The sequence below is a fragment of the Misgurnus anguillicaudatus genome, chromosome 11 (assembly GCF_027580225.2).
Source record: "Misgurnus anguillicaudatus chromosome 11, ASM2758022v2, whole genome shotgun sequence".
Taxonomy (NCBI): domain Eukaryota; kingdom Metazoa; phylum Chordata; class Actinopteri; order Cypriniformes; family Cobitidae; genus Misgurnus; species Misgurnus anguillicaudatus.
In genome coordinates this window covers 16,398,955-16,423,619 of record NC_073347.2, presented here as the reverse complement: position 1 = coordinate 16,423,619, position 24,665 = coordinate 16,398,955, and the positions used below count along the sequence as shown (strand labels likewise).

General features: G+C 37.5%; 1 long non-coding RNA gene across 1 annotated transcript in view; it reads right to left on the bottom strand.

Moving 5' to 3' along the window:
- LOC141368799 (uncharacterized) overlaps window positions 1–22,938 on the bottom strand; it is a 129,404-nt gene extending 106,466 nt beyond the window's left edge. The window contains exons 1-3 of the long non-coding RNA XR_012372139.1: window positions 22,781–22,938; window positions 19,399–19,498; window positions 18,996–19,061 (exon numbers count right to left, since the gene is read on the bottom strand). This is a non-coding gene — a long non-coding RNA (uncharacterized lncRNA). The remainder of the gene's footprint in view (window positions 1–18,995; window positions 19,062–19,398; window positions 19,499–22,780) is intronic.
- Between the last annotated feature and the right edge of the window lie 1,727 nt (window positions 22,939–24,665).

Below are 24,665 nucleotides of genomic sequence, written 5' to 3'. Positions count from 1 at the left end.
TCTTCACCGTCCCTGAGAGGTGGAGGTCAGGAGGATCGCCCAATCATCTGCAATCAGAGAGAGAGGACACCCCTCTATCCCTTCTCTGAACCAATGAAACGAAGACAGGTCACTGTGGTCCAATTAAGAGTCATAAAACACAATCAAAATTCAAAGGCTAGTCACTCTGGACTTCATTACTGGGCTTGGACAAGCTTTAAAGCCAGCACTGATATCTTTTGACCATGCGTTAAACAAATGCATTTTGTTCAACTCTCAGGTGAACTTGACACAATGGCCTGAACCTGACCATGAAAAGTGACCCATGCATGCCTGATCAGAATTCAATCAAATAAAGAAAATTAAAGGTGAAGGTTCATTTAAACATCCTTTTGATGTTAAACCTAACACAGAATTGACCTACCCTGAAGAGTTTATGTGACTCCTATAAAGTGTGGCGTTTTTGAAGATTAATTTTGGATGCTTTTAGTTACATAGTTGCATTTCCCTACTTAAAATCCATCTAAGACCAGCATAAGCTGGTGAGCTGGTTTTAGCTGGTCTCCAGCTTGGTTTTAGCTGGTTTTGCTATTGTAGCAAGCTGGTCTAGCTGTGTTTTGGTCACATTTTAAGCTGGTCTAGCTGGACTTAGCTGGTCAGGCTGGAATACCAGCTGGCCCACCAGAATGACCAGCTTTGTCAGGCTGGGAGGACCAGCGTAAACCACCTTAAACCAGCTAAAACCAGCTACCAGCTTATGCTGGTTTTAGCTGCATTTTTCAGTAGGGTTGTGTTACTGCATAGTATTGATAACTATTCTACTATACTAAAATGTGCAAAAATATATAAATGAAGACTGACTGAAATAATCCTAAAGGCATGGCAACAGTAACACAGTCACTACACATCCAAAATGACAGCAAACGAAAAAAAATGTTTTTGTCATTTGTCAAATTACATAGAAGCATCAAGCATTAACATTTGACATTTTTCTACTACACCTCAAAACAAAGAAATATTCTTCCGGCCCAGAGGGACGTTCTGACCTGGGGCAGCACCTGTGGTTGACATCTTAACTTAAAACCTGATTAAACCTGCCCATCAACGCTGTAGGCCTCTACACCTGTCTAACAACAAACATGTCAGGGCTTTCAATCTGTGCTTGGGGCGATTCTCCCTTGACACACACGTGTACAATTAAGATGATGTGTGACTTAAATCTGTCTGATTGTGTGGGTGCAAATGTGTTTGTTTGGGCTGTATGTGTGCAAGCGTTTACTTGTAGAAAGTTGCAGTGTGTGTGTAGTGCCTTACAATGACAGTAAAAGACTATAAAGGGTTTAAAAAGACATAAAACCAATATAAAAACGTCAGGGCTTTGTTTTTATTGATGCTTCCTTTTTCGGGTTGTGACATGTCCACTAATGACCAAAGACAGGGATGGTTTGTAGCCAGTGGCATTGGTTGTTCATAAAAATAGAGCCGCGTCATTACTGTTTCCTCCCCCTGCAGTGTGCTCAAAGCATATGAGGCCAGAAGGAAATTGGGTTGAGATTTGTAGTATTCCTTTCATGTGTCTGACGGCCATGTTATTGTTTCAGTACAAGCTGTATATAACTTTTCTATAGGAAATGCCAAGATTTTGTGTTTAAAAGTCTTGGTGAGTGGGTTGAGAGGACATTTTAGTTTAAGGTTTATGCTTTAACAAGCTAGCATTGTGGATTTTTTGTAAAATTGAGAATATGGTGGACTTGTTTTACCTCTTTTCTTACACTGAATGCGATAGTAAAGTAACTTGTATTTATTGAGATTCATCCAGCCTGATCTCACAAGAGTTCGTATGTATTTTACAAATTGGCTAATTCGTACGATTTGTGAATCGTATAAAAATGTAGAATTATTAGAAAGAAACAATGATGAAGCCCCACCCCTAACCCCAACGGCAGAGTGGCGAAAGCAAATCACATACAAATTTGGTCATATGAATTAATGTGATTTAAGCCCTGGTATAGTCTGTTTTTATACAGATTAGGGGTGGGCCAGTCCGGGTCAGGGGGCATGGCAATCAAAGGGGCGTATGCGTTATGATGATCATTAAAATATTTTTATTTAAAACACTCAAATAAAACTTAACTTTGAAGAAACTATGACAGAAAATGAACACATACTAGATTATTAATGAATTAAATGTTTTTACATCTAACTGGAATAGCTGCGTGATAAAGTGAAACTACAGGGTTAATAAAAACAAACTAAAGCAGATTTTGTAGAACGTCTAGCGAACGATGATAGATAGCGCAAAAATTGTAAAAACGGGATTATTTCCCACTATTAATTACATTATCTTACAGGAGTGTAACTACTGTAGCATGTAAATAATGCACATAAATAACGTGAGCAGAGCGCTCAACAACTATAAATAATCAACAGGCACGTGAAACCTAGTTAGCAGGTTGCTTAAACAACAAAACCGCGCTATTCTCTGAGCCTTTTTTGCAGCAATTTTTTTTTTTTGAACGACCTAGTTAAGGCGGTAGGGTTTACTTCACACATTTACTTTACATTTTTATGTATTTAGCTTTATTGATTAAAAGGGCGATAGAGATGGTATTGGATCTGGATCGGTATCGACAGATAGTCAAGGTTGTGGGATCCACATCGGTATCAGACGTGAAAAAGTGGTATCGGCCCAGCCCTAATACGCATACCCACACAGTCGAATGGACAGCCTTGCAAAGCGTAGTTCACTTGACTCACAAGTTCACTTAACGTTCAACGCATGCGCATTGCGACAAATTGCAATAACTTTCACGGCGTACATACAGTAGTACATATTCCTTTCAAAAATCTGGCGGTGTGCATACAGAACGTGCGTACTTCTGATGACAAAAATTGCATCACGCGCACTGTACATGGCTGCGCAAAAAATTGACAATACTTCGGCCTTTAGGCACCTCGTAAATTACGTACGTTGCCATGAGATTGTGTTGGATTTTTTTAGTTAGTTTTTAAATACAAAGTAATGCAGGTTTAAGGTTCAGTTGATTTACCACAAATTAACTTAGAAGAAATAAATTTGATAACATTTAAAAAAAAATAAAGGTCCTTCGTCAAGCTGTATAGTTCAATAAAGATCCTTCAATTACATAAAAGGTGCTATAGTAAAAGAAGGTCCTACAGACTACATAAATGTAAGAAAGATATGCTTTTTTTAAAGGCGGGGTGCACAATCTTTGAAAAATGCTTTGGAGTCGGGCCGAGTACCAAAACACACTTGTAGCCAATCAGCAGTAAGGGGCAGGTCTACTAACCAGCATCGTTGCCTGGGTTGCGTATGTGTGGGGCAGGTCTATCAAAAGAAGGTCCAGATTCTATTGGGGTAGGGGCGTGTTTGTTTCAGTGATTTCAAATATCAACACTGGCTTTCAGACATCATGCACCCCGCCTTTAAGTGAATGGTTCTTTGGGTAACCAAAAAAAGGGTTTTTTATATGGCATCACTGTGAAAAAACTTTTCAGAAACCTAATTTTTAGAAGTGTACAGCTTTGAATATGAAGCATGAATTTGATTACAACAAAACGATTTTCACACCAGCCATATCCCTTCTGTTTGGACATTAACTTTTAGGTTTTTCACACCATATAATTTCAATTGTTTTATTCCCCCATAAACTGAATTTCTAAAACATTTTCAGGTTTAACCACATTACACACGCTCTGCCGTGAGACTGTGACTGTGTCATTTTTATTTTCTCTCTTACATTCCACCAGCTTAACACTGTCATAAGTTATTTTCTGCTCCAGCGCAAACCCTAATTGATCGCCCTCAAAATCAGCTTTACATTCTATGGGAAGATGACGCTATCTGATACCAATATTATGCACCGCACTTGCCAGCTAATGCTATTTTTTTCTGCTCTGTTGGAACACGGCGTCTAGACAACGTGTATGTACACAAGCGCGCAGTAAGGATAAATGTTTAGACAGTCATTATTGTAATTTAAAAAATTTTAAGGTTGACTTGCTCTCGGATAGAGTTGACACAGATTGTTCGAGTGTGTGAAGCTGCCATGCCTTGGCTTGCACTCACTCGACTTTATTGCCGTTTTGCTTCAGACAGCTGTGTCTCTTTGTAACAATGGATGATCTAATTACATAAATAAAGATCTGTTTGAGCTGTCAATCATCATGCAAGCAAAGCTACATCAGAACTTTTGTTTGACAGTAACGTGTACTTTGAGACTGGCAAGATTTTGTTGACTAAATCTCGTTTTTGTTTGGTCAATATGTAACAAATGTGCCAAATGACAGCACCCAGCTTTCTTGCGTGGCAGATGGTACGACTGTAAATATTATTGCAAGTATGTCAACACTAACAGTGCGGTGCAAAAATGTACTTAATTTAGCTGTAATACCATCCCTCATCTTCTTTAAAAAAATTAATTACTTTGTCAAAGCTCTATTTAAGTCACATACATTGTAAGACATGACTAGATGAATGGCATTTTATTTCTTTTCATATCTTTGTCAAATCTGTTAATCTCAGCGAATGTTAATTTTTATAAATACAAACCATATTTAGACTAATAAAAAGGTACTGTAGCTACAAAAATCTAATATTATTTCTTATTACTGATACAATTTGTGTGCTTAGCTATGTCTTTTCTAGGCATATTTTATAATAAATCTTGTAATAAATGTATAAGCATAATAAATAAGACAACTGTTTTAATCAGCCCAGTCACACGAAATAACGTACCTATCGTAACGTAATTTTTTTATTCTTTTTTGTGATACTGTCACGAATTTACGCGTTTTTTCGTGATCGTATCACAAATTTATGTTTATATGTCATTGTCACCTATTGGTTACTCAACTGCTTTGTCCAATTTTCTTATCAATTTCGCTTCGGTTTAGGGTTAGATTTACATAAAATGACATACTTACCCAAACCCAACTCTAACCTTAACGCCAGGCGACAATGTTTTAAAATTTAGAAAATATAAAAAATAAATCAGTAAAAATTGTATAAACCAATACTTCAAGTGACATCCTAACGAAACACCAAATCTAACCCTAAACCAAAGCGAAAATGGTTTAAAAATAGGAAAAAGCAGTTGAGCAACCAATACATGACAATAGTCCCTTTCACACATACAGTCTTTACTGGTAATTTACTGGTAAATTGCCGTTAACATGTCATGTGTGAACAGAACCTTTCCGGTAAATCAGTGCTCCCAATTTACCAGTAAGACAGGTTGTAAGATTAACGGTAATTTGCCGGTAAGCGCTGTGTGTGAACAAAAAATATAGCATTACCGGCATTTAGATGACGTCAGACCGCGCTGACAGATCGGGCAGGCCAATCAGAAAGTTTTTTATACAGGTGACGCGGTTTCCCCCAGACTGTTTACGGACGTTTCCACACACATGTTGCTTAAAAGTCGAGCACACCTGAAGTTAACATCCACATTTCTTCACCAAAGTTGTTTAAAACAGCTTACCATCTAATTGCCAAACTGCCGACGTCCTTAGCACACCATCTGTGAAGCCTAATGTGCAAACGCGCAGGTTCCGTTTGACGCCGCCTAACGCAATGTTGTTTGGTCACGAGCAACTTCGCGACCGTTTGCCACTGGCCACAGATGTGAAAACAACAAAATACAGACCGTGGATATTAAGTCATAACCCGCCGTTTACAAATACGACACGGACGGAGCTCGCCGGCCGCGCGCCACAGGTAACTTCCGCTTTCTCTCCGAATTTACCGGTAGTTTGATACTGATGTGTGAATGATGTCTTACTGGTAAAAAGACGGAATGTCACTGCATGTGTGAACAGCACATTTTTGTATTTACTGGTAAATTCATTCTGGTAAATTCATGGTAATTTACCAGAATTACTGTGTGAAAGAGGCTATTGACACATAAACAGAAACTCGTGATACGATCACGAAAAGACTCGGAAATTCGTGACATTATCACAAAAAATAATAAAAAAACTACGTGACTATAGGTACATAATTTTGTCAGACTGGGTAGCTACGTTTTTTCAGCATTGCCTCTAGTTGAAAGCAATAACACAACTTAAACATCTAGGATGAAAAGTAATTCACATGACATTAAACAGCACATGAAAATAAAGAAAGCAGTGCTGTAAGATCTCCTGCAGGGCTTGTAGTGGACATCTCTGTACTACATTGAAGCCAATTCTCTTACTGGTTTCCTTACTTCTCCGGTGGAGGAGATAAAGGGAACCGCTAGCTGAATCAATCCAGCTTATCGCCATGAGCTCATAAATGTCCAAGAGGATGTACTAATGACATTTTAGTGAGCGGGAAATCAGCTGAGAAACCCTAACATGCACGGGCGCACATTCTTTTCCCAGTGTGGTAGAGAGGTCACGGAGAGCCGAGGGGCGGATGGACTCACGGCCGTGAATGAAAGCTGGTTTGGGACAGCGTCTGTCGGATGGATTGAGCTGATCACTAAAGCACACCGCACAGGATGTTGTCCGGCCTTAACGACAACTGAATTATTGAGTAACAGGAAATTAAAAAATTCCTGCAATGCCGATCCACTACTCTTAGCCGCTGTGATGTGACTTGGACTGCCCCGTCTCTGAACTTATAGCCACAGAACAGGTTCTTTTTATTTTCTCTATCTATTTTTTTCCTTCCTACAGCCCTTGTGTGGGATCTATTAGAGCAAATAAAGGATTAGTTGTTTTTCCCATCTGTTTTATTCCAGTCTTTTTCCAGTTCCGGTGATTGATTGAAATATATTTCAATCAATTGCACAACATATTCAAGTACTACACAAATACCTAAACTTGACAATTTGGGGAGTATGTTTAGAGTAAGACGGCTCTGATAGTTGCTATAGCTTCAACAGAAAGCATTTAAATGAATCCTCCAACTCTAATTCCCTAATCTGAAGGAATTATGAGGCACAGAAAACTGATCACTCATGAAAACCCTCCAAACGTAATACCTAGTCAATTACTGTCATTGCGCAAAGTGCTCGGGTTTACGATTAATACTGGTACATAAAAGTTGTGAAAACGCGTATTTGTCAAAGCTGTCATTTCGAGTCAAACCGTGAGCGGCAAAGGAAAACCTAGCCTCACAGGCCGATCTCTTGGAAGCATATTTGCAAGGAGAGGAAAACCATAGGTACATTGTTTAAATATTTTTAACAGCATATGGAAGTTGTTACAAGAGTGTTTGTACTGCGCTGCTAATACAGCTAATATAGTCACTTATAGGCCCTTTTGCTATCAACAGGGTTTGTTACGATTAGCTGGAATTGTTGGGCCCATGAGTAAGTAGGAACAGAATTTGCCAAACTTTTGAAGCAAAGATCTGCACGTGTATTTATGGGCTTGTGGGCACATTGAGTGTGGGGAATGCTCTGATGACCAACACAGGTAATGAGGTATGACTGTATTACACACACCAGCTTGAGCTGAAATCCCAATGGGACCACTACACTGATTGGATGAAGGGGCCCTTGCCGTATTACGGTTGGCGATTAGCAATAAATATGACATCACTTAACCATAAGACTTTAGAAGTCATAAGTCATACGTTTGTGCGCTCCATTGAAGTCACGAAGAACACATACAGGTGGAAACAGATGGCATAACATACTTGTAAATCTCAGAGTTTATATACTTTCTATATTGTAATCTACTACAAATTTGAGTTAAACATAAATCAAGAGATCAAGGCCTTCACTTTAGCCAAGTTTTGAGTTGTCAAACAATCTAGATCTCACACACACACATATTTCCAAAGTCACTATTATAACTCACAAAAGCTCTGCATGTTTACAGTTCGCTCATGGTAAACCCGTGGCAGGTGCTGTAGTTGAACTCCTGCTCTTTCAGATGAAGGATGTTCAAAAGACTGTGTCTGGCATACAGAGTGATCACCCTCCACACTTTTATCTCGCTCTACCCACATTAGCACATAAATGAAGCTTCACTTTGTCTCTGCAGTGCTAAAACTCACTCCGAATAAACAACACTTCCTCTTATCGGTCATAGACAGATTCCTGACATCCCTCATACCATTAATATCCTGGAATTATAATATTCCGACCATGCGTCTTTGAACATCCTGTTTATCTCGGTATTAGGGGTACGCAAAGAGTTAGTTTGTTTGTTATATAAGCACAGATATTTGTTAAACTGACAGTTTATTATTCTGCTATGCTTGAAACTCATTTTCAGAAAGGTAAATTACATGTACACCTATACAGCACAACACAACATAATAAATAAAGGTGCTATACAATGCCATAGAACCATTTTTTGGCTTTATGGTTCCATAAATGAAACTTTAACATCTGAAGGGCATGGCTGTAAATTGGACAGTTGATTACAAAATTTAATACAAAATTGATCAAACGCTTTGGATACATCAAACGCTTCTTCGATGCGATTACGATTCAATCCAATTCTATTAATTTATCTACATTTTTATATTGCGTGCCTAGTTAAGCAGTTACATTTTTACTTACAAATGCAACCAAAATATATAACATGAACTTTTAATTAAACTCTTTAAAAATGGCACAATCTCGGTCCTAATTGAAACATTTACAACAACAAGCTAACAAAAATACACTTTTTTAAATAAAAAATAATTAACAATGAGGGGCAAAATGCCACATAAAATCAAGCTTATGATGGCAATAGTCAAAGTCTTTAAGTATTTTGTGCCAAATCACTGAGGTAGTTTTAGAAAAAAATTACTAAACTGAAAAATAAATTAATATAAAAAACTTAAGCAATTGATCTGTCACACAACATAAGATCTAACAGTCAAACAAGTGCTGCAGCGGTCTCTTTTGAGAGATTTTTCTGTAAAAAAAAAGGACAATATCACCTGCAGTGCTAAACACACGCTCGTCTTCTGTCTCTTTCGCTGTGTTTTCGCTGCTACAACCGATCTGTTGCTGAATCACATTCACTTGCTGATGCTAGCAAATGAAAATAAAAAAATTTGCGTTTTGGTGAAAATGCGTAGATGGACGTTACATCAAGGATTGAGGACATGAGAGTGTCAAAATAAAGGTACATCGATGCATCAGATCGTTAGAAATAAAATCGATGCATCAATCCATATCGATGTATTGTTACACCCTACTGAAGGGCCTCTTTCTGTTCCCAAAACATTATTTGTAGTGAAAAAGGTTGTTTAGATTCTTAAGATAGTTCTTCTAAGGAGGAATAAAAAATTGTTATTCTATAGCAATGCTGCAGTAAAGAACCTTTTAAGCAACTTTGTTTTTAAAGAGGACATATCATGATAATCTGACTTTTTCCATGTTTAAGTGCTATAATTGGGTCCCCAGTGCTTTTATCAAGCAAAAAAAGTAAAAAAGAACAACCCAGTAACTTAGTTTTGGTAAACCATTCTCTGCAAGCATGTGAAAAAACAGGTCATTGAAATTTGTCTCCCCTTGTGATGTCAGAAGGGGATAATACCGCGCCTTAATCGGCACTATCCAACCACGGCACTGCCATTTAATGCAGAGATCAGCTAATTTGCATTTTAAAGGACGCACCCAAAACCGTACATTTTTGCTCACATCAACAAAGTGGCAATTTTAAGATGCTATAATAAATTATCTATATGGTATTTTGAGCTAGAACTTCATATACGTACTCTGAGGACACCAACGATTATTTGACATCTAGAAAAATCTTGTGAAATGTCCCCTTTAAGAGTGCACACCATAGACCCACAATATAATTTTCATACATTCTGTGTTTCAAGACGTCTTATTTTATTAAAATATGAACAGTCAGAGTATTCCCTTTCAGTCATTCGATGAAGTCTCCTGCTCAGCGTCCAGTGTGAATCGCATTTGGCACACTCACACATTTTCTGATCTACATATGAGTCTCTGTTATAAACACCATTCAGCAGGGGGTTCCTGAGCGTCAGATATATAAACACAATTTCGGGAGTGTGTCGATAATGAGCTGAAGTGCGATATAGCAAGTGGGTCTTGATAAGAGCACGGACATACGTAGATGCCTGTTGAGGGGTTAACGCTGCAGTCTGGAGACACCATTGTGATTTCAAACTGAGCTTATCACAGGGGAAGAAGCTGGCAGCCTCTTAGAAAGCATTATGTGGTCTCTGTTTCTCTCTTACTATTCAACTCTTTCTGTATGTCACTCTACTCAGCATGTGGAGTATAATGTCATACAATTTGTTGGAAATATCTGTCTGGTCCCTTTGTAAGTTATGTATTTATTTTATTTGCATTCGTACTATGTTATTGTCAGGAAAGACTTTTTTTAAAGGTATGTTTTAAAGGGGATATATCATGGAAACTGACTTATTTCATGTTTAAGTGCTATAATTGGGTCCCTAGTGCTTCTATCAACCTAGAAAATATGAAAAAGATCAATCCAGTAACTTAGTTTTGGTAAACCATTGCAAGCATGTGAAAAAATATAGGTCATTGAAATTGGTTCCCCTGTGATATCAATAGGGGATAACACCGCCCCTTAATCTGCACTATCCAACCACAGCACTGCCATTTAGTGCAGAGATCAGCTCATATGCATTTTAAAGGACACACCCAAAAACGGCACATTTTGCTCACAACTACAAAGTGACAATTTTAACATGCTATAATAAATAAATCTATATGATATTTTGAGCTATAACTTCTTTGGAGACACCTAAAATGTACTTAAAAAAGTCTTTTCACACATAGATTACGGAAAATACACAGAAAATACATCCGGGATTTGTCCAGGATCGTTTGATTTTTAGTTAATTTACACTGACAATTATTTTCTGGAAACTGTGTCTGCATTCACACACATACCGTAAAAATTCTGTAAAGACACAGGACATATTTAAAGTCCTGCACTTGGGTTTATCCACAGCGTCTTAAGTTTGCTAATTATCTGTGATTTCTCTCTCTCTCGAGAAACCAAACACGTGCGTTATAGAGGCTGTTTACACATTAAGCTGCGTTTTCGTCGATCGGATCACAAGTGGACGACATTAATGCCAGGTGTAAACTGTGTTCAAAACGTTTTGAGCTCGTCCACTTTCGACCACATTCAGAGGTAGTTGAAAACCCTTTCTATCAGATTGTTTTTGTAGTGTAAACGCACATGTGGTTGAATGTGTTTGAACAGCCACAGGAGACCGCCTTCTCTCCACTCATTTATTTAATCTGAGGTACTGAACACAATGTTTAACGTCTTTTCTGACTTCTGGCGCAAACACACGGTGTACAGCGCTATTTTTAGCCTTTCATTGATAAAACTAAAGCGACTGATGTCCGCGTTTCATCTTATTTCATCAATTGTGCTGAAATATCAGAGAAAGCTCTAGGGTTGTGCCGATAGACGATAGTATCGTGTATCGACGATCTTCAGACATATCACCAATGGCAGGCTTTCATGGCGATAGTCATGACGATAGTTGGCGAATGGTTATTATTATTATCATCATAGTTTTACATTAACATCCACAATGCATGCTTTTCCTCGCATGAGGGTTTGTGGGCTTCACTTTACGCGCAGAGCTTGTAAAAAGATAATTCCTTCTTGCACGTACCTGCACTTAATGCGCGCGTCTTGGACTCCTTCTAGCAGTAAATCTAGCATGCCGCGTCATGAGCAGCTGCGCTTCTCTCTGTCTCACGTGCATGCGCTCTCGCGTCTGTCCGAAGTCTAAACATAAACTAAAGTAGTAATCCTTATGTCTTTGTTTAGTTTAATGCGTTTCATGCGAGCTGAGGCAAACTTTACTTTTTGTTTAAAATATGACACGCTGCATATTAGCTCCTATCTCTCTCTCTCGCGTACGTGCAGAGAGCTGCGCTCTGTCCGAAGTCAGATCACTAGGTATTAATCCTGTTTATGATATGCATTTCAAGGAGTTGTAGCAATACATCCCTCGTGTTTAATTTATGATTATGTTTAAAATATGATCGCGTTCCGCTGGACCGATGCGTTTAAAAAGGCTCCTCTGAGAGCACCACTGCTTGACACGTGTAGCCTTCTGCAACAGCACTAAACAAATGCATTAAATTGTTTGTATGTGCGCGCACGTGTGTGTGCGTGCGCAGATGCATGTTATTACAGTTATTAAGTAATCATGGTTAGGGTTTTAATGACGCGCTTGCATTAATGGCATCAGTTTTAAGAAGGTTGCGGTCATGACGGTGTTGCTCTTGTTCTTTTTTGTCCATCCATCAAGTGACTTGTTATAATGAGTAAAAATTTATCTAATAAAAAATGAGTAAACTACTGCCCCGCCCCCGATGCTATCGTGTATCGCCGATCTCACAGGCTGACGATAGGACGATCTCAAAATAGGGCATATCGCCCAACACTAGAAAGCTCTAACATATTCGTGTACAAAACACTGTGCAGCATGTTTAGTTACAACACTAGCAGCGGATTCCGACATAATATTAATTCACGTCCATATAAACTCGTCATTACTCCCGCTCGCGTTTAAATGACAGCGATCGCAGAAAATTTACAGGACGTGTTTGTGTTCATGCAGAAGCTTCTCTTGAAATTTTATGAAAATGTTCTGGGACCAAAGTGCTGTGTGAATGGGATTTCTAAAAAAAATTGAAAAGGTACCTTGCACTGAATATATATTAAAACTTCCACTGCATTGTATTTTAGATATTTTAAAATACTGAAATTAATTCTTTTACACATTGCAGAAACGTGCATGAAGAAATTGCACTAATGAAGACACAATTGCCTCATAACTGGTGTATGAATCGTTATAAAAGTATCACACTTTCTGGAGTAGAGTTAACAGATTTCAGCTTAAATAAAAGCCTTAATTAAAATGTGGCTCTAAATCTAGCACTGCCCATGTACAACTCGATTCTTTTTATTTTAAGAGAAAGAATGTATTTAAAAAAAAAACTACACACATTTTATACTAAAGATCTTGAATCAAATTTGTAACTCTGTCTATGAAATCCAGGCTAAAGTCTCATAATCTAATTATGAGATATGTATCAAAGTTTGATTTTAATCACTGATTCTACTTTAATATCCATTTTTGGCATGACCTTACTCAGTCAATATTAAAGCTATCAATGTTATATTTTCACAAAATAAAAAATGATTTTACGTAAAAAAACAGATTTTTTTAATATTTAAGAAAAAGATCAAGAAAAACTTGAAAAAAGATTTAAGAGGGTATTAAACAATGTTTTAAAGGAGGTCCGTCCTGGCATGCTGAGATGCAAACTGCTGGCATAGAAGCAAACGAGAAGGACCTGTGCCAGAATGAGACCTGTGCCAGTAGTGGAGAGGAACAGACTTTATAACTCTTTCTGTCTGTCTGCCTCTTAAAGTCTCTCTCTCTCTTTCATTTATTCTTGCTCTCTCTTGCTCTTTCCAAACATTGCCAGAACCCACAGATTAGATGGAGAGAGAGACATTATATAGCATTAAGGAGTTAAATGGGTTGTAGCTGGAGAGCACTGGACTGATCAGTCCATTAGAAACGCCTTCAGTTTTGAAATAATTATTGGACCCTGACAAGGTGCTTAAATGTTGACAGCAACTCTTTACAGGAATGCATTTAAAAAAAGCTTTCACATGGCAGTGTTATCTTGGGTAACCAATTTAAGGCCAAATGAGAAAAGTTCATATGGTATTTGCGAGTATTGCAAGAGCATAGCTTTATAAATTATCTAGAAAATGTTTGTGTGTGAGAGACGACTAGCAACTAGAATTGTGGATAAATCCCTACTGAAGGGAGGCACATGAGGAGGAGGCTGAGGGCTCATGGATTAAAAACTGAATGTTTTGTTTCTCTCTCTGTCTATAGAAGCATGAGAACAACTTTACAGGCAGATTAACTCCAGTGAGTTAAACTGTTTGTGCAAATGCACATTGACTGATTTAACATGCATGGAAAAGCATGAGGTAAACTGATTACAGCTGACCACCCATGACAAACATTCAAGAGTTGAAAGAAAAGAAGTGAATTAATAACTGCAATGTTTCTTTCTCTCTTTTCAGCTTAATCATAATCATCACCTTGCGTGTGATGTGGTTGAGTACAGACTGGGTTTATTACTGCAGTCATTAGGACTTGAAGTATATATATATGATACTGTAGTTCAAATTCAAGCTTAAAGCTTGAAAGGACTCAGAAAAGACTTGGTCTTGGCACTACTGTACATATGACGAAAAAATCAACTGTTGTAAATTATGATTTCAGCTTTATCTTTACAGTAAACCTGTACACTGTACACTCTACATTGATATGTAGAAGTTTTATTCAAGATGGCTTCAGTAACTACATCTTGTTTCCTTTTATGTAAGGGATAATATAGAGGCAGTCAGCTGTTATCGGAGAAATAAGCCAGACAGTAGCTGGGTTTCCATCCAAACGTAAAGTGAATCTTTTCAAAATTCGCAAAAAAAAAATGCAAATCAGGTTTCCATCAAGTTCTTAGATTGTATGGCGGTGGTATTGGTAACCTAGTAACCTACGGTTAACAAAACAAGGCATGCTTGGAAAAGAAGACAGGATTGCATATAGTCACGATAGTGCAAGTTATTAGTTTAATGCTGTGCATAGAAGAAGGAATGTGCCATTTTTGATGCAGGCACTAGCAGCAAGGGCCTAAAAACGACATTGAGCCCCATACAGTGAGGAAAATGCTATTTTGCAAGTTCTCCCATTTAGAAATCATGGAGGGGTCTAAAATTGTCATCGTAGGTACATGTCCATTGTGAGAGACATAATCTACAAAAAATCCAGAAATAACAATATATGATTTTTTTGACTATTTATTTGTATGATACAGCTGTAAATAAGTATGTGAACACCTGTCTATCAGCTAGAATTCTGACCATCAAAGACCTGTAAGTCTGCCTTTAAAATGTCCACTTCCACTCCATTTATTATCCTAAATTAGATGCACCTGTTTGAGGTTGTTAGCTGCATAAAGACACCTGTCCACCATACAATCAGTAAGAATCCAACTACTAACATGGCCAAGACCAAAGAGCTGTCCAAACACACTAGAGACAAAATAGTACACCTCCACAAGGCTGGAAAGGGCTACGGGGAAATTGCCAAGCAGCTTGTTAAAAAAGAGTCCACTGTTGGAGCAATCATTAGAAAATTGAAGAAGCTAAACATGACTGTCAATCTCCCTCGGACTGGGGCTCCATGCAAGATCTCACCTCGTGGGGTCTCAATGATCCTAAGAAAGGTGAGAAATCAGCCCAGAACTACATGGGAGGAGCTGGTCAATGACCTGAAAAGAGCTGGGATTACTGTTTCCAAGGTTACTGTTGGTAATACACTAAGACATCATGGTTTGAAATCATGCATGGCACGGAAGGTTCCCCTGCTTAAACCAGCACATGTCCAGGCCCGTCTTAAGTTTGTCAATGACCATTTGGAGGATCCAGATGAGTCATGGGAGAAAGTCATGTGATCAGATGAGACAAAATAGAACTTTTTGGTCATAATTCCACCAAACATGTTTGGATGAAGAAGAATGATGAGTACCATCCCAAGAACACCATCGCTACTGTGAAGCATGGGGGTGGTAGCATCATGCTTCGGGGGTGTTTTTCTGTACATGGGACAGGTGTTCAAATACTTATTTGCAGCTGTATCATACAAATAAATAGTTAAAAAATCATACATTTTGATTTGTTTGTTTTTTAGATTATGTCTCTCACAGTGGACATGCACATACGATGACAATGTCAGACCCCTCCATGATTTCTAAGTGGAAGAACTTGCAAAATAGCTGGGTTTTCAAATAGTTATTTTCCTCACTGTATATGGTAAAGACAACTTCAGCAGAAACAGCAAGACGGTCAGTCCCTTGGGTTTAATATTTGCTACATCAGAATTTATTCGGCAAATGTATTTCCATATCTCATTATTCACATTATTTACTCTTTTTCACAGAAGTCAAAAACCACCTCAAGCGTGCATAAAAACGTTTTTTATTCAAAATGTGGCATTTCCATCACTTGTTTTTGATGCGATACTTTAAAATGCGCATAAAATCATGGTGATGAAAACATAGCTATTGTTATGGGTCTTGTATCAAACGGAATGGGCTTATTTCGCCATAACAGCCGGCTGCCTGTATATTATCCCGGTTATTACATGGCTATTTACCTCGTAAGTAAGGAAAGGGACATTAAATATTAATTTGAAATTTGTTTTGTTCTATTTTAACAAATGCAGACCTTCTGCAAAGAAAAGTGTTGCAAATTAGCTTGAGCTACAAGCACTATGATGCATGCATCTGATGTCTGTCTTTTCAGTTTCGTCTATGTTTATTGTATCTGTCCTAGGGCTGAAACGATTCATCGAGTTACTCGATTTACTCGATTAAAAAAATTCCTCGGCAAAAATTCTGCCTCGAAGCCTCGTTAAATTCCTATGACGCGCACTACACGCGCCGAGATCTGATTTACACGAACCGTTGTTCAATGTTCAGGAAGCACATCATAGCGCGTGATACATTTTGAATTTAGTTGGCGCGATGGCGGAGCGAATATGTCCATAAACGGCAGAGAGAGAATGTCTAAAGTTTGGAATTGGGATCATTACATTATCATTACATTCAGCATCTGAACCGAAAACATCCACTGCTGTTTCACCAAGCGTCGATGAAACAAGGTAACGTAGCTTCCGCTGATTTTAATCCCATACTGTATTTGTAGCGATGTCGTTATGCGGTTTGACTAGATATGATGTTTAGCTTTGATGTTTTTAAGTAGTAAACGTATTCACGTTCAATTGCAGGAGAGTATAACCCCTTTACACACACGCATGCACTGCACAGGTGTGTGTACCAAAAAACGGCACCACAGTGCAATCATATATGGGCAACTTGTAATCTGACATATTTTGTTCAATAATAATAATCTCGGTTTTATTGGAGTTTAGCATAAGGAAGTTATTCTCTCTCACGCAAGAGACCGATCGCGCAATGCATCACATATGCTTAAACTTTTATGTAGCCACGCAACAATAATTTCAGCATGCATTCACTGTATACAGCGGGACGTGATGTTGTGATTTTTCGAACGGATTCTTAACCTAAAATGCACCGCAATGCAAGTGATGAAAACCAAATGCAGCGCTCTATTGAAAATGAATGTATGTATTTCTGCCGTACCAAAATGCAATAAAGCAACTGAACGTCTGACTGGCGTGTCACTCTTCCTCACGCACAGCACGCGTACACACACAGGTGCACATGTGGGCACACACACAGGTTGTTACCATAGCAAATAGGGTCACCCCAGAAATGATATATTATATTTTAGTAGCCTAATGGTAAATGCTGCAGGTGTAGAAATGTACATAAACCAGATATTTACTTTGATGTCAGGGCTAGATTACAGCATGAAACCTGTTGTGCATATTAATAAATTAAAGTGTTTAATTGTTGGCACTGGCACTTATAAACACTAAATGGGTAAAAATTGAAATAAATAGGGTTATTTTTTGGAGCCAAATACCTCTGTTTTTTTTAGAAATAAAAGCCAAATGCTTGAACATTTTACAGCCAAGTCATTTTCGTTATGCATTATTTGTTTTGGTTGTTTAAAAACACACAAAACATTTTTATTTGATTACTCGATTAATCGATCGATTCAGTGCTAGATTAATCGATTACAAAAAGAATCGATAGCTGCAGCCCTAATCTGTCCCTATACAAATAAACTTAAATAAATAAATAACCTGTTTCCTGATGTGATATATGATATTAAGCAGTGCCCAAAAATAGTCCCCAGCTATTGAAAGTTACAAAGTTGGGACTATTTTCGGGTGCTGGGTAATATCATTGTGCCTGCTGCACCAATGTTACGGCCGCAAAGTCCTTGATTTTTACGCCGGACTGAGAGTATAGTTCCTAGTCATAACAGCCAAAAAAGAAAAACTTAACTTTAATTTTCTATTGATCTTTGTACACAATGTAACTACAGAAGAGTCAAGTTTTAAATAGGTAAATTTTTGAAACTCTTTGGTCATTTTTGAGTGTGATGCTAAATGGTCTAATCAGATTCAATGGATTATGCTAAGCTATGCTAAAAGTGGTACAGCCAGACCCGGAGATCGGCTGAAAGGATTCCAAAACTGTAAAAATCATGTTTAAAACATGTTTAACTCTAGGGGAGATCTAAACAGCCACATGAATAATAAGGACCATATTATCATCAATTTTGTCTGAGATAAAACAATAAGCAGCAACCCTTTAACTTCTATTATCCATGAAGCCACAGTCTGTGATCTCATACGCATTATCTTTTGTAATTTTCAAATGAACCTAGGAATGTGAACCAGACACAACAGCAAAAAAACTGTATTACTATACATCCGTATAGTAATATTTAAATTTTATGGCAATGCGCAAACAATTGCTTTGAAGACGGACAGTTAAGGACTTCAAAAGAAGCAGGACCAGGAATGCCAAACACTTGAAAAGCAATTGATCTTTAAACTCCTTTGATCAGATATGTTTACCTAGGATAGTCATCTCTATTGTTCCAGCTATTGTGTTGCTTAGGGCTACTTTCTTAGTGACAAATTTGAGTACTGTGACAGGTAATGCAGCAATGCTTAAAACAACTTTGTTACATGCCACTTGTCTGCGCCCCTTTGGACATACACACTGAGATACAGATCTGACTGAACTTTTTGTTAAAACCCATTTGAAGGAAAATAACCACTGCAACCACCACTTAAGCTCACTTCCTCCAAAAAATATGTATGATGTGGTCATTTTTCCACTAAAAACTTTCTCATTTACTGATAAATGACTACATAAAGAAATTCACAAGCATGCAGTGCTTTTCTCTAGAGATGCAATAAAATTCATAACATCCATAGACAATGGGAAACAAACTGATTAAATTATCTTCATACAAAGCATTATAAAGACAGCAGGAGGAGGAAACCTGAAATCATATATAAAGAGAGCTGAAATGGCCTTAATTACCTTGAAATGAGGAACAGATGCAGGTATCACCAGTTATGCTGTCATGCATTAATCGCCTTATCAATGCTGAAAAATAACATAGATTTGTGGAAAAGAAAATGATTTAATTTCATGATCATAATAATTGAGATTATGCATGTTCACCTCAGATATTAAAAATAATTGAAATGTTGAAACCATAGTTGATGTACGTTAGATCTGGCAACACTGATGCGCTGGAAGCTTTCCCTCCTCAAACAAACATCTCCAGTTACATCATTTACATTCAACTAACTGAATATTAAAACTAAATACATCCATAACTGCTGACCAATTCATTTTATCTGTCACATTTTATACAGATTACACCGGATGTCAAATGAAATCATTTACACAGCTAATTTTCACACAGACAATTACTTACAAAGCAAAAAGTTTTAGCAGGCTGGGCCTGCCGTGTAGATCGGAAAGGGTGTATATCAGGGATCGCCTCTAGTTCTTGCATCTCATTTTGCACGCAATTCCTGTAGGTATAATAAAAAGCATTTCAAATTATGCATTAGACATGAAATATAACAAGCATTTACACTGACATATGTAGCAATTTTTTTTATTTAACTAGTGTATCGCTGCCTTTCCCTCCTTACTGCTGCCTTTTCCTGAAATTATATTTATCATTAACCTTTCTACAGTATAAAACTTAAAGGGATAATTTACCCAAAAATGGAAATTATGTCATTATTTATTTACCCTTGTGTTGTTTTAAACCTGTACGAGTTTCTTTATTCAGTTGAACACAAAAGAAGATCTTTTTGATAAATGATAGTAACCACAAAGTTGATGGTACCCACTGACTTAGTAGGATAAACAAATGCTATCGTCAACTGCTTTCCATCATTTATCAAAATATCTTCTTTTGTGTTCAATAGAATACAGAAACTCATACAGTACAACAGGGCGGGTAAATAATGACAGAATTTTCATTTTTAGGTGTACTATTCCTTAAAGCATACTTATGATTATAATGAGCTTTGCATATCAGACCAACTGTGAGGAAACCACTATATCAGGGGAGGATACAGATATATTAGGATGTGAGAACAAATTGTTTTCCAGAGTGCTTGACAGAACATTCATTGAACTAATAAGGACAATTAAGTGATTTCAAAAGTGAATGAGTATGTCAGTCTGATCAGACCAACCCTTCATTTCCTCTTTCCCTGGGGGTGTGTCTGGACCTGCCCCCTAGCCAACCAGCAGCTGTACAATACATGCCCAGGAACGCCCCTCCGTTCAAACACAATGGTTCAGAAGAAAGCAATGAAAACATTAAAGCACTGAACAGACCGTATTTTGTGTGTGTGTGTGTGTGTGTGTGTGTGTGTGTGTGTGTGTGTGTGTGTGTGTGTGTGTGTGTGTGTGTGTGTGTGTGTGTGTGTGTGTGTGTGTGTGTGTGTGTGTGTGTGTGTGTGTGTGCGTGTGCGTGTGTGTGTGTGTTTGTGCGTGCATGTGTGTGTGCGTGTGGGTGCGTGCGTGCATGCGTAGTAAAAAGCATAAAATTAAATACTTTTTCTTTCAATTATTACTTTTTTAAAAGAAATGCTTTATGCTTCACACTAAAATAATGTGTTTATATTAACAAAAAAGACTTTAATACCACATTTTAGTGTGAGTGATAAGCATGGCGAGCACAATGATTGAAATAAAGTCAAATATACATCTAATTTTAAAAGAGGTAACATCAAAGCGTTGTCCTTACTTGCGAGTTCAATTAAAAGTGAACATTAAATTAAAAGAAGCTTTACTGCATCATCACTTTTACAAATGCAGCAAAATACTTTTCTTGAGTGAAACATTAAAATACTTAAAAATGTATCAAAAATGCTTATAAAGAATTATACTTAACAATTGTGAGTGGTGATACAGAATACTACATTTCCTTAATCCAGACAAATTCCTGCCTATATTTATTAATAGCAAAATTTCAGTTTGTGCACTGTGATAGGCTCCAGTTGATCCCAAAAATTAATATCAATGATATAACAAATATGCAAAAAATATAGAAACTGTCAGCCCGGCACCAAATAAATGAAGGAAGGCCATAGTTTGGATGTGACACATAATCCAAAAGCTATGTACATTTGTGCATATGCACAATGTGCAGTCTAAAAGAATAATGCAAAAAGAAAGTCTGCATGATACCCTGTTGTTAAAGAAAGATAAAAAGCTAGTGAATCAAACACTATAAACAAGTTTAATTTGGTTGATTACGTCTGTCTTGGATCCCACCTCAAATGCAGGTGGCTTTGCTGATACTGTCTAGAACACCTACATCAGTAACATGACAGTCTTGCATGCCCTTTGAAGAGTAAATGTGAATTAACTGTTTTTTGTTTCTTTTCTTTCTCTAAATCCTTCTAATGGCCTTACATTTCATGAAATGGTTACAGAATAGCAAGTAGTGACTTCATGATGTATTTTTGAGCTATGCAACAAGATTTAGTCTGGACTGTTTCTAAACAATTGCATGCATTTGATACTATTTGTTACAATAATGTTTACTGCCTTTATGATCATAAAGATCTAGTGATGCACCGATGTGAAAAATTTGGCCGATACCGATAACCAATATGATTCTTGTCTGTTATGGCCGATACCGATATTTGCCGCTGCCGATATCTCTGTATAGAAAACAAATTTTTATGATAATCAAATAAAGAGCTATTTGCCAAAACACTTTTTTTTTACTTTTGTAATTTATTTCCAGAAATTACTGATTGGGCAGTGGCCATCTTTACCCATGTGCAAAATGTCATCAATTAGCTGATTTCCCATACTCTTTGTAAGCTTCGGGATGCTTATTTTTTAAGTGGGTGATCAAATTGGTTGTGTTGAACAATTTTTCCCAAACTCCCCCTCGCGTCACCCGGCCCTCACTCTCATTGCATATACAGCATAGCGAGGATCTTTTTCAGACACTTTGAAGAACGACCAGGCAGACGACAGAACCTGCTTCAGCACACAAGTGTAACTTATGCGCTCGTGCAAAAACAAACATCATCGCCCCCACACTCACATCTCCTACACACACGTCAAATACACAGGAATGATTATCGGCCTCATCCGCCCTATTTTGACATCAGAACGATGCCGATGTGCAAAAAACAAAAACGACCATATCGGCCGATTTTATATCGGCGGCCAGTATATCGTGCACCACTATAAAGATCAAATTATGATCATGATCAGTATTATAGTAATTGTACATTTCACAAACCACTACTGTTAAGATAAACTTTAGTGCATTTACATTTCAGCTGTTTATACCCTTATACCTCCACAATCAACTTGATCTCACGGAAAGGTAATAATTACAAAGAGATGATTTTGTATGAATTTGTACGATGTGAATTCCACAAATGCGTAAGATTATCAGAAAGAGGTTACTCAGTGTTACTAGGACATTGATTTCAGTGTGGGTTCTCTTATTATTGCATATGCAAAAAATATGGTCAATAAATGTAAATGTTACCGATATTCAGTGCAATATTCTTGAAAGTCGTTATTTCTTTTACTACCAAAGGTGAACTCACTGATCAGAGGGATGGATATTTTGCAATCTGAAGAAAAATCACAGCCCTGAAAGCCCTAAGCAAAGACGCACTGCTATTGCACCATCTCTTTAACGCACTACAAAACACCAGTAATTGTCTATCTCTTCACCAGAGAATCTCTCGAGAATACATTTATTCCACCACAAACTCAAACTCTTTAAAAAACACAGTTGCAGTGCATCATTAAATGACCGTTTTTAAAGGACTCGAGGTGTGCTCCAGTCACAGAGGTGTCTCCTTTGGGAGGGTGAAGTGCTTGGGGTGTGAGTGCAGTAGTTCACTCCTTTCCCCCCTGGCACTGCAGTGGCCAGCAATAGTGGGGATAGCAGGTTTTAGCCTATTAGCCGAATGCAGCTTAATGAGAGGAAAATGTGGGATGGAGAGAGAGTTATGGAGAGACAAAGAGAGAGCAGAGCTGGCTGACTCTTTTTAATGAGCAAAGTGTGAGTCAATAGGCGATGGACGGCCTCTGTGATTCACGGATGCTTAATGACACTGCTAATCCCTGAAGCGGGAAACAATCGGTTTTCACCTTTGTATAGTGAAATATCCCAGTAACACCTAACATCACCCGAGGCTGTGTCTCAAACAGGGCAGAGGTAGTACTAATATCCCACTAAAAACATTTGACTTTAATAAATGCAAAGGTGTATCTGTATGTAATGCCCACGTGCATGTTTATATCAATTACTTCATTTACATTGTATTGTAACATTAAGGCAAATGCTATACTAGATGGATAGTTATTCACTGCACTGTAGCCTACTTCTCTAACTATATTTGTTTAAACATAGCAGTAGGGTAGCCTACTAAAATAAGTGTATTCGTGCTGTGCAGACTAATCGTGAATAAGTTACCGCGAGAACAAGATCGGTCTGTGCAGCACGGCATGAAGTCAAAGTTAGATGAGGGGCCTTCGTCTGTAGCATATTAATACTCTTTCTTTTGAACTATTTCTTTACCTGCCGTCCAAAGTCGTTCATATCTGCACATATCTCTCCATCTCTGCCTGGAAAACGACTTTTGCTAGGTAGATATTCCGCTTTATTCGTTGCTCTTTTTGTTTTCTTAAGTTTCCGGTTACCGCGCCAAAAGATATCAATTCGCGAGACGGTTGCCCAGATGATTGTAAATGAATCAATTCATGTTTTCCTTTTATAAAGAGTCGACTCACAAGAGTGAATCATTCTTGAAGTCTGATTCTAAACAGCGTCCAGAGTAAAGACATCATGAAATGTTTGAAGTAAAACGTTTTATTATCGGTATTTTTTCGTTAGATGTATCAGTAAAAAGACTAAATAATAATATAATAATATAATTGGCCACTCCGGCTCTGTTTATATAATGATGAGGGAGTAGGCTACATTTCGTTTGTCTTACGTTGTTTTAACTTTTAACTTTTACGTTGTTTTAACCAACAGCTCCTACACAAGCAAAGGATTATCTGTTGCTTCTTGACTAAACAAAGAAGACTTGTTATCTTAAAGCTGCAATCTGTAACGTTCTTTGGTTCAAAATAAACAAACAAAAAAAAACAGTTGGAGCAACTACATAAAAATGACAGTTCTTCTTACCTTACCCCTGTTCACAATGATAAGCTTATAATGGTGATTTATAACTTGCGGGAAATGTCAGTTTGACGTCATTTGACTTCCACATAATCCACATAAATCAATCCACATAGAGTTAGATTTATCAGTAAAAATTAAAAAGACTAAATACAAATATAATGACACATAATGCCCAAAGCTTTATATTTTTACACACAAATTATGCCGTTTCCCAAGTATTCACAGTAATAATCAGACCATACATAATTCTGTCATAATTTTTACTGTTATATAATCTATTTAAACCACTAGAAACAAAAACACTGATTGCTTGCTTTATGTCCGTCATATAGTCTTTTCCTTTAGACAGAATAATTATGCAGTGTAGGACACAAGTTTTTGGACTTTTTTATTGAAGGCCTTCCTACACAAGGCCAAATCAGACCAAGTTAAACCATGTTACTTTTTACATTTGTTATTCTGTCTCATTGTTATTCATTCTTTCGCATATCCAGATGTTCTGTGCT